The sequence below is a fragment of the Zingiber officinale genome, chromosome 7A (assembly GCF_018446385.1).
Source record: "Zingiber officinale cultivar Zhangliang chromosome 7A, Zo_v1.1, whole genome shotgun sequence".
NCBI lineage: Eukaryota > Viridiplantae > Streptophyta > Magnoliopsida > Zingiberales > Zingiberaceae > Zingiber > Zingiber officinale.
Window position 1 is genome coordinate 85,445,932 of NC_055998.1, and position 11,731 is coordinate 85,457,662.

The 11,731-nt window shown below is 38.2% G+C and overlaps 1 long non-coding RNA gene and 1 pseudogene across 1 annotated transcript; one reads left to right on the top strand and one right to left on the bottom strand.

The window, feature by feature from the left end:
• The first annotated feature begins 7,074 nt into the window (after positions 1–7,074).
• LOC122001669 lies at positions 7,075–10,280 on the top strand (annotated as a pseudogene).
• LOC122001670 lies at positions 8,994–10,490 on the bottom strand. The gene is made up of 3 exons (XR_006117422.1): positions 10,351–10,490; positions 9,479–9,667; positions 8,994–9,133 (listed from the first exon to the last, which is right to left on the bottom strand). It is a non-coding gene; the product is annotated as an uncharacterized LOC122001670 (long non-coding RNA).
• Positions 10,491–11,731: the final 1,241 nt, after the last annotated feature.

The window sequence follows — 11,731 nt, forward strand, 5'->3', positions numbered from 1 at the left end:
TGATGAAGTTAAATTTGCCTCCCTGCTATTTTGACACCCCAACACCATCTCTTGTTTCCCTTTTTTTTGTGTCAATCTTCTAATGAAACTTAAAGCTCCCAAACCTGTAAGTGTTAATCATGCTTTTGATTAGTTTCATAGGTAGATTCTATATTTCTGTTAAATCACACATGTGGAATATTCTTCCCATTCTTAACTGATAGTTCAATATGTAGGTGATTATTGGTTATGCTGCACTTCCTTTGACTTCCCACATTTAGTAAGTATTGCATATCTAAATATGATGTCTTTTATATATTAATGGAGTTATACTTTTAAGTTTATGAAAGCCCACAGTGAAAACCGTATACAATATAGTGAATGTGCATTTTCATATTTAACTTGCGTTTCTTTCCCATTTTCACATCCCTTTGTGGCTTCACAGGTTGTGCTTGCTCCTGTGCTAGTCGGTGCAGTTCTGAATAAGTATCTCATTTTTGAAGTAACAAATAGTTTGTTATCATGGAAAAGTTGGTAAGGAACATATCTTTTATATATATGTGTGTATTTAGTTTGAAAATCTTGGAATACAATTAAATAATTTATATTCTAAATATACTAGGGCAACGTTTATTGTTGAATTTCAGTATTTTGACACTGGCTCTATTTTTGGACATGCTATTAAATAAATTCACATGTGTGTGAAGCTTTCTTTTAATCCTTTTAGGCTAATTATAAGTCTGTTGGTGATAACATCGTAAGCTTGTTATTTTCATAATTGAGATAATGGCAAGTTTGAGGGAATCATTGTTGCACATTGTGCTTTGTTTGTAGCATGGATTCCAGTCATACAGACATCTTTTATACTTAAATATCAAATTAATTATTCAACATACTTTGAAAGTTGTTTCTTCAAATATAATGAGTTATTACTTGAAAGTCTGTTTGCTTATTTCTTCAGGTTCACCTGTTAATACATTTGAATTTATCATCAAGCCTTTATTGCGGAGTTTAGATTATGTCATGCCAAAAATGACACTGGATGTCGATCATGCATTGTTTATGGCTTGATTTTTCTGGGTCATCTATACACTTTTATATCCATGGCTCAAACATAGATGGCTTCCCCAGCCTCTACTTCTTCCAGCTGAGGTTTACAAGATGAGTAAAGTTAATCACTAGCATTTGTTGCATATTTTAGTTATTGCTTCAATTTTTTTTTCCAAAAAAACTTCAGCTACCACATAACTATTTAGGTGATCAGAAAATGAACCTATCTAATTTTCTCATAAAAATTAATACACGTGATCATGGGCGGAGCCAGCATAGGCCCAGTGTGGGCCCACACTGAGCCAAGACTCACTTAAAAAATATTATTAACACAACATAGGAAAAAAAAATAGATATTGCAGATGACACAAAAAAAGAAGAAGCGCTTGTTCATTTTGTCTTGTTACAACAATATTTGATGCATATTAATAACATTTTTTGCAATCCCAAATTCTTTATAAAATTTCATTGCACTTCAAATACATTATTGAACAAAAACATTAATTTTTTACATTTTTTTCTGTTGCTGGACCTAGGCAACGAAATCACCCTTAATTTTATGATTCTCTCATCTAGTATTTGTTTTTTCCTAACTAAACAGCATAACAAGCATATGCAGTATGCCAAAAGCAAGATACATGTTGATACACTTCTTTTCTTGTTGCGTTTTCCATACAAGTATAAGAAAAAAATTAGACAGATGATGCCAAAAAAAAATTAGGCAGATGATGCAAAAAAAATTTAGCAAGATACACGACAACATAACTTGTAAAGCGGAGAGCTTTAGTTGCTTCACTACTGTTGGGTTGCTATCGGAACTGGACGAGGCATCCTCCGCAACATGTCCGTCAACGGTAGCTGCAATTGCCTACACTAAACCAATATCCTAGCTCCGCCCCTGCACATGATTAGTAGAGGTATTCATTTTATGATCACCTAAAAATTATTTCTTATTTATGTTTGTGTTTTTCTTACTCATGTTAATATCTTACCTGCCTTTCTTTGCAGTTGGAGGGCATCAAGCTGATCAAATTTTAATTGTAAAAGCACAGAAGGTTAGTGAGTGCCCCTCCATGTCAAAATAGTTTTTTGTTATGTTATTAATGTGTTTCCAACTCCCTTTGTTTCAGAATAAGAAAACTATCATTTGATTCTTTTCAGACACATGAATCAGTGGTTGATTATCTAATGCTAACTTATGTCATTTAATTCTTGTAGGACTAGTCTCATGAATGTTACCTTGTGAGAACCGAGTGGTCTATTAATGTTGTGACTATTTTATGTATTGCAATGAAAGAGAGTTAGAAGAACCAATGCAGCAATCAGAAATCAATGTGGATTTTGAACTACTTGCACTACTTCAGAGAGGCATAGAAGGAGAGGAAAGGCTTGCTGTTCATAATTTTTTTACCTTATCAACCTGTAACACAATTATTCCTATTTGAAAGAAAATTATGATATTTATTTATTTTTATTTTTATATGCTTGTAACACAGTTATGCCTTTAATGATAATTGTACGATATTAATAATTATGTGTGATATATATTTTTTATTTTATATGCAATTAACCGCAGCGCGCGGTCGCATGCTGCGAATGATATTAACTATAGTGTGCAGCTGTGAATGCAATTTATAGCAGCGCACGGTTGCGCGTTGCGAATGCAATTTATCGCAGCAGGTGGTCGCGCGCTGCGAATGTAATTTACTGCAGTGCGCGGCCACGCGTTGTGAATGCAATTTACCGTAACACGCAGCCGCACGCTGTGAATGCTTTATGACTTTTAACAGCATGGAGTTGTGTAGCATGCGATGTGCGCTACGAATAACATAATTGCATGTTATGGAAAGTCATTTTTGTTGTAGTGATAAAATTTTAAATATACATAAATGAGCTTTTTATGAGATACCAAGTACAATACAATTTGCCTTATTTTGAGTCGACACATTATTTGTTAGCGATATTCTCTGATATAACTCAAAATTTAATTGACCACACAATATGTCTTCCTTTGGGTCGACACATTGTGCGCATAATATGACTCTGTATATGAGTTATATTTTGGTCCATAGCTCACAACCTTATGTTGGTGCATGAAGCATCCGACGATCGAACCTAAGTTTTGATTATGTCAAAGGGTTCAAAGTTAAGGTGTTTTGGTTTCTAATATGTTGAACAAGTTTGCAGAAAAGTCCTAAGTGTACTTAGGCAAAAGTCCTAGCTGTGGTTAGGCAGGTGGAAAACCCCAGGGGGTGGTAACCCTAGGTCATAGGGGGTGGTAACCCTATGCGGAAAGTCTTGGTGGGTCGAGAGCTTCAGGCAAAAGTCCTAGGGGTTAACCCTAGGTGGAAAGTCCTGGTGTCGCGAATCAGGTGAAAGACTGGACCAGCCGGGAAGCAGAAGTCCAGCAGAAAGTCCGGAAGCTTCGAACGCTGAGCAAAAGTCCAGTCGATCTGGAGGATCGAACTGGCATCAGGTAAATCTCCTGAGTGGAGTAGGTGAGGACGCGTTCCTCGTAGAGGGAACAGTAGGCGTCGAGTCGACCTACGGTTTTCGGTTGGAAATTCGAAGTCAGACCCGGACAGTCCGACGACTGTCAACTATATCCATCATATCTGTTTCTGTGCTAACTTTGTTTTGCAGGGTTTGTGTTTTGAACTAACACAATTTACAGGAACAAAGAAGCAACTTAGACCTCGAATGAACAGTATCCGAGGCGCCTCCATGGGGCTTGGAGGCGCCTCGGGTGCTAGCCGAAGCCAGCTGTCCAGAGACACTGGAGGTGCCTCAGAGTCCACTGGAGGTGCCTTGGACCAGGTGTTGGAGGCGCCTTGGAGCAGCTTGGAGGCGCCTTCAGTGGGATAAGGTGCGACCAGATCAGAGGTAATCCACGCGTGCGACTCGGCGGCCTGGAGGCACCTCAGATAGGCTTGGAGGCGCCTCCAACACTGTTTAAAAGAGGACTTCGACCAGCAGCTTGAAACAACGAATTCTAATCAATCCTTACGCTGCAAGCTGCCTACGAGACGATCCCAAAGTGCTGCAACGACATCCCGACGATCCGGAGCTTCAGTTTCAATCTAGTTGTTGTCGGTATAAAGTTTATTTCAGTTCATAATTGTACTTAGTTTGTAATACTTTTCGTGATTATAGTTGTTGCCCAACGTAAACGCTCAACGAGCGTGGGTCTTGGAGTAGGAGTCGCCACATGCTCCGACCCAAGTAACCAACTTGTGTTAGCATGTGTTTGTGTTTAATTTCTGCTGCGTTTTACTCGATACATTTTAATCGAACGAAATAGCTACGAGCGCTATTCACCCCCCCCCCCCCTCTAGCGCTTTCGATCCAACACCTTAATCAGCCATATAATATGTCTTCCTTTGGGCTTGGCTGATAATATACTTTCCTTTGGGCCAATATATTTGTGCATGATCTGAACAAAATAATATTTTATTCTATAGTTATAAGGTACCTTGTGCATATATATGGTATAAAAGTAACCTTCCTTTGGCCGATTATTTTTAGCATAAATATATGTCTACTAACATAAAATGCACTAAACCTATCTTAGGTGTCTTCCTTTAGGCCGACACATTAGTTTAACTTAGTAACATGTTATGTAGATAGACTCAAGAAAACTCTAAAAACTTAATTCGAACAAAAATTACTTAATTAGTCTTAACAATATAAAATTAGGTTTATTAATCGATTGATACTTTATGGTAATCGATTGGTATGATCCAATCGGTTCGAAAACCTATTATATACGACTATATTATTATATATAGAACTTTCCCTTAATTTATTTAATGATTTGTTTTTTTTTATAAATACTGTTTAAAAAAAATATGTTCAAGGTGAACAATAAAAATTATAATGTATTTTTTTTAAAATGGAATATTGTTTCATCCCGTTGAAGTTTTAATAAACCGTAAGGTGTCCAGGGCGTAGCGCAGATGGTGAGTGCATAGTATCTTTAGTGAACTCACGATCTGAGGTTTATCCCACCATGGTGGGCGCATGACATCTCTGGTGTAATGGTCAGGGGTCGATTCTCATGAACTGACGACTTGAGATTTACCCCACCATACACCTATAGTCTGTGTATCTATATATACCTCCCTCCATATCCATGAGCTCGGTACTAAGGGTGTCTCTAAGGTAGCTGATCTTTTTTTTTTTTTAATAAACTGTAAGGTATATGAGATTTTTTTTAATCAATTAAAAATAACGCATTCAATTAAAATTAATTTAGTCGAGGTCGTTAATTGATTGAGTTTTAATCATTTTTTTTAATTTTAGATTTAGCAATTGATTATTTGCTTAAAATAATGGATTGAATCATTATAATTTTACCTAAAAGTAGGTTAAACAATGACGGGTTTTGCCGTTCTTCGTGTTCTTCATAGAAACTAAAAAAAAACAAGTCTATTCGAGTTTTTCTCTTATATGATTTTCGATGATAAAAAATTGTATTATATTAGGAAAAGTTGATCTAGCATACAGATAATAAATTGACAAAAAAATTTATTGTTAATGCAAACGACGAAACAGAACATGTGGCTCTGATATCAATTGATAGTTCTTGTAAAACCTAAGACATTTGAATTTTAGACAGCTGAAATAAGAATTCGTATAGGAAAACAAAAAAAAATGAGCATGGATCTTCATTTCATCGAGAATATGATATAAAAACATAAATACATAAATATAATGACAAAGAACCTGGCAATGCTTTTGTCCTTTAGCGTCATCTAGAAGATTATGAAGAATAAGAAGAAACTAGGTCAAGATTCTCCCTAAATCCTTAGGAGCTTCCTACAATCAATCTATTATCATTATTATCAATTCATAGATGATAATAGATTAAGAGTTCTATACATACCATCCACATCTAATTATTCGAAATCTATTAAAAATAAGTTAGACTATGTAACTTACAAATAAATCTACTATAATTATACCCAACACTTTCTCCCATGTGGCAAACTTCTAGAACCTTAGTGGGTGATCCGTCCCTCGACGACGCCACGTCTCCCGGAACGACGACAGCTCCGGCTTCATCGTATCTGGCGGCCGGTGGAGTTCGCCAGCAACGTCCTAGCTACCCAAACACTTGAAGCACAATATAACTTCTCCAGCAATTCCTCCGATCCGCCAACTCAACATATATCTATGTGCGTCGCCTATCTCTCTCACCCCCTGCTTCGACTTGATTTTCTCGATCGCTTCTCCTCCGATCGATTTGATCTGGATGATGGATTGGATTTTTTTTTTTTCTCTCCTTTAGGGGTTTCGGAAGATCGGGCCAGTGGGAATTCGCCAACGAGCGCTTCAGCCGAGGCTAGAAGCGACTGCTCTGCCAGATTCACACCGTCCTAAACTATCGGCCATGCTGCGGTCGACTACACCATCGGCGCACTCGGCGAACCCCGTCGGATTGCTGGTCAATTCCAGTGCTGAGCAGGTCATGCCCAGGTACGCTCCCAGCTGTCAGCACAACGCGGCGGCGATTAGCCGCAGAGGTGGTAGCGGAGGATCTACATCGACGCAAGCGGAGCAGCTAGACCTGGCGTTGCAGTGGTGGCCGATGGAGGAGGTCGAGGAAAAGACGGCGGACTCAGCTGCGTCGGCGAAGCAGAAGGCCGAGCGGTGCTCGACGACCACGAGGCGCTTCGGAGTCTCAATCAGAATCAAGAGGAACCGCGTAGAAGTAACCGCCGGACGCGAAGGTCGGAATGCAGTAACGGTCGTCCAACTGAAACAAGACGGGCGCCGCTACGCTGCGCGATGAAACGGCGACAGCACGTGACCAAGATTCGTCGGTCCGTTTTTTTATACTTTCCGTTTTTTTTTTCAAAAAAATCTTTTTAAAATCGAAAATAATTAAACTTTCTATTATTTTAAAACCTCATAAAATTCTAAATTTAGCATATGGAAATAAAAAGGGGAAAAAAAGTGCCATAATTGTATAGGCGCTCAACCGAACCAACCACCTCGCATGTTGTCCGCTTTCTTTCTATTTATGGCATTTCCTTCCTTCTCTTTCTCCTCTCCCCTCTTTTTCTCCTCCGTTTCAACTTCCCCTCCTCCTTCGCTCCGATCTCTGATCTCATCTCCGACATGGCCGCCTTCCGCCTTCCCTCCTCCTTGTAGCCTCTCGGCCCCTCCTCCTCCCTCCCTCCTCGGCTTCTCTCCCCTCCGCGAACCGCCCGATGGAGATCCCGAACGTGGCGGGAGGATGAGGGGCCGGACGATGCCTCTTCCTGTCGCGTCTTGCGGTCATCGCCTGCAATCGGCCTCTGATTCGTTCTCCGCCACGTCCGTAGTGCTCCGGTTCTTCCCTCTTCTCTTCTTTTCTCGATCTGTAGATCTCGGTTCCTCCTTTTTTTTCCCTCTTTTTTGTTTTGTTTTCTTTCTGTTGCCCCGAATGGAACCCGCATTTTTCGATGGTTCCTCGAGAGCGACCTGGATGATTGGCGACGGCGACAGGAAATCGGAATCCGAGTTCGAAGCCGATCCTACCGGACGATATCTTCGTGTGAGTCCATTGGCATTGTCTATTTTCGTTCAAAGTTTCATTTTCCTAACTTTTTAGCATTTTGAATTTGTTAATATGTAGATTCTTCATATTAATATTCGCTAATCTGTTCGCTTCTTGTTTGCTCTGCAGTATAATGAGATCCTTGGTAGAGGAGCATTCAAGACTGTGTAAGTCTGAAGACATTTGACTCTGGTTCCTTTTTAGTCTACTTATGATTGATTGTTGGAAATGCGATTGAGCTTTATGTGTAGATCTAAAATATGGTTATGTTTTGTAGTTATAAAGCATTCGATGAGATTGATGGGATAGAAGTTGCGTGGAATCAAGTGAGAATTGATCAGGTGTTGGAGTCTCCTTTCGACCTTGAACATTTGTATTCTGAAGTTTATTTGCTGAAGTCCTTGCATGAAATAGTATTTTTTCAACTCATGGGTTGATCACAAAAAGAAGAACGTTAACATCATTACTGAATTATTCACTTCCGGAAGTCTAAGACAGTAGGGTTTTTTTCCTCTAATGTTTTATGGTTGGTTTTCTTTGGTAGGATCAATACATTTTTCGATCATTAATTTGTAGATACCGCCAAAAGTACAGGCGTGTGGACTTGAGGGCAATAAAAAGCTGGGCAAGGCAAATTCTTCAAGGTCTGGTGTACCTTCATGGTCATGAGCCTCCGATCCTTCATAGAGATTTGAAATGCGATAACATATTTGTGAATGGCAATAATGGAGAAGTCAAGATTGGCGACCTTGGGCTAGCTATTGTCATGCAACAGCCTACTGCTCGAAGTGTTATTGGTAGGGCAAAAAAATGCTTCTTTATTGATCTTTTGTGCTCAATAATAGAACTATGTTAATACTTGTGCGCACCAAGGAGGATACCTTTGATTACTTGGAAGCCATCCCTCACGTAATTCTTACATATCTATCTTAAGATTGTTAAATACCTTATAAAGTTCAATTCGGAATGCATACAATTGATCATGCAAGTAAATAAAAGAATACAAATCTCTTTAGGATTCTCCTTATTTTTTATTGTTTGGCTTCTGCATATTTACCACATTATATTGTTATTGTGTAGGTACTCCCGAGTTCATGGCTCCGGAACTGTATGAGGAAGAGTATAACGAATTGGTTGACATTTATTCTTTTGGTATGTGTATCTTGGAAATGATTACGCTTGAATATCCATATAGTGAATGCAAAAATCAAGCTCAGATTTATAAGAAAGTGATTTCTGTAAGTACATAGTGAACATTTGTACTGACAATTGTGAATTTTCTCTCCTGGTTATTAAGATCCATTTTACACATTATACTGCAGGGAGTAAAGCCAGCTTCACTTGCTAAAGTAACAGATCCTCAGGTACGCCAATTTATCGAGAAATGCTTGGTTTCTGCTTCAGATAGATTGCCTGCTAAGGAGCTCTTGAAAGATCCATTTCTATGTGATGATACCTCAAAAGAACCTCTTAGAACTCATGTTCATGCTTTGAACGGCATGCTTAATGCAACAAATCTACCTTCAAGGCCATTGTCTGTGGATGTTAACAGCAACCTCACTGCCGTTACACCAAAATTGGAATTGGTAAAAACTAATAGAAACAATGAATTTAAACTGAAAGGAGAGAAAAGTAATGATGCTTCCATATCACTAAGACTGCGCATTGCAAATACACATGGTATGTAAATTTGGAGTGGTAATTATCTTTCAAATTGTCGTATGCTCATAACCAATCTTCTACCCTTCCACACAGGTCGAGCTCAGAATATTCATTTCCCTTTCGACTTAAACTCTGATACACCTCATGCAGTTGCCGCAGAAATGGTTGAGCAGCTAGATTTAGCAGATTATGATGTTGCCTTCATAGCTAATTTTATCGATTCTTTGATCGCTAAACTCATACCTGGTTGGAAGCCTTCTGCCAGTCCAGTTTCAAATGATAACATGAACACACGCCAAGATTATGGAGGTTGTGGAAATAAGGAGCTTTTAACTGATTGCCCTTCAAACCTGCTGTCCATTATTCCTTTCCAGGTCAGCTATGGTCATGCTGATTTATCGCCGTTAAATATTGGGACCTTAGAGGGAGAATCTGCAGAGCATGAAGATGACATATCAGATCAGAAGACTTGTGAAGGGATTCCAATTGTTGATTTCGATTCATTTTGGAGTGAGGTCAACAAGATGGACAAGGTTTCTCTTAAATCAGCTACTTCACCTATGTTTGTTGGTAGCTTCCAAAGCTTGAGTGAAGATAACACCGATGTCGACTCTAAAGGTGATGGAGGAACCTATGATACGATCGAAGGACTAACGCCAAAGAAGAACATGAAACTTTTCGACTCCACAGGTAGTTTCGAGAACTTGAAAGGCTCCTCACTCTCACTAACAGACAAAGAGTACAAAGATCTGCAGGCAGAGCTCTATAAAATCGAATCTCAATTCAATTCCTATTATTATCAGCTTTCAAGCATGCAACAATACGCAATGCAGAATGCTACGAAGACGTTTTATGCAAACAAGAACGGAACAAAACCTTCTCCTACTCTGCTCTGAGTGTTTCTTATGGAAAGATTGAATCATAGATGGAGGTGTTGTATTCTTGTACATAGGGGAATATATGTATATAAACCTGTCCAATAAGACGGTAAGACGAAGATACTCAAATGCCTATTATGACTATTAAAACAGACATGTTCTAGCAAGATCATTATCTTAAGATCTATATAATTTCTATACACTGATCTATGTTAGCAAGTCAGAAGCAATGCATACCTGGTCAGATCCAACCAAGCATATATTCCACTTGCAAGAACCATAAGGTTTGCCCTTTTTCTGGAGAGAAGCTGAATGAAGAAGCATACATGAGTGATATTGGTTCGGCTCACCTCTCTCTATCCTCGAACCGATATTAAAGATCTGAGCCGACACAATAACACACCATGTCTTCTTCTTCTACTACTACTAATTCTCCTCTCATCATGAAGATCATTTGGATTTCTGGAGCTGAATCTTGTTGAGAGGTCATGGCGCTTGACAATTCTTATATTTATGCCTCAAGCAGAGCAAGTAGGTGTTTCTTTCAACTCCAACTGGAATTTAACTGTGCAGTGGATGGTACAAAGGGATGAGATTGCAAAAAAAAAAAAAAGGCACTGTTGTCCCTTGTGAGCCACTCTCATTGGATTCTTGGCATCTCTACATTCCTCCAGTTAATAAATCTTTGGATGCAGTGTTTGTTTAATTAGTTTGACCTTGGCAATTTTTTTTTTTTTTTTTTTTTTTTTGCAGATTGTCAATAGTTTTCAAAGATCAGAGAGAAGGATTTGGTGACCTAATAGCAATTGACTTGACAAGGTTGGAGACAGCTAAAAGGAATATGTGGGGGATCGATCTCACCATGCAGCGCTTGATTCTGGAGGTGTATCTGTTTGTTTTGTAGCCATGTATTTAACTTTGTTTTCAAACAGGTGCTTCTTCATATTGCGTATGTGAATAAAGAAAGTGTTTGATTTGAATGTTTTAAAAGTGAGGTATCTTTTTTTGGAGAATCTGCTTGAAATTTTTGGGAAGAAACAGAGGATGGTTTAGAGAAATTCTTTTGGAAAAGTTGTTTAAATTTAATTTGAATTTTATTTGTGTTTGGAAAATTTTAAACTTTGGAAGTTCAAGACAAAGAGTTTATTGGATTTTGAAGGTAACAAAATGGAGGATTCAAGTAGTTTTAAATTAAAATTAGCTAATTTAAGTTGAAAATAATTATCAAAAGTATTCAAATACATAGTCCTTAATACGTTACAACGATATTATACTTTTTTTGTTGGGATTATTTTGCTAGCCTTTAAACTAAGTTGTCCTGTGATCCTAGTTTTTATTTTTTACCCAGATCCTGATCTTAAAGATTTGATCCTATCGATTCAATCCTATCCATCTGATCCTGATCACAATTCTACACACTATGGTCCTTAATACAAAATGGATTAATTTTTTTTATACAAATTCTTCATATTTCTAGTATAATTTAATATATGTCTTATCGTGGAGTCAATGATAGTGGGCACTTAGGATGAAGAATATATCTTTCACTCCAATAGCATGATTTAACATTCAATTTGAGAATTTTCGTAAATTTTTTAATATAATCTATTTATTCTGT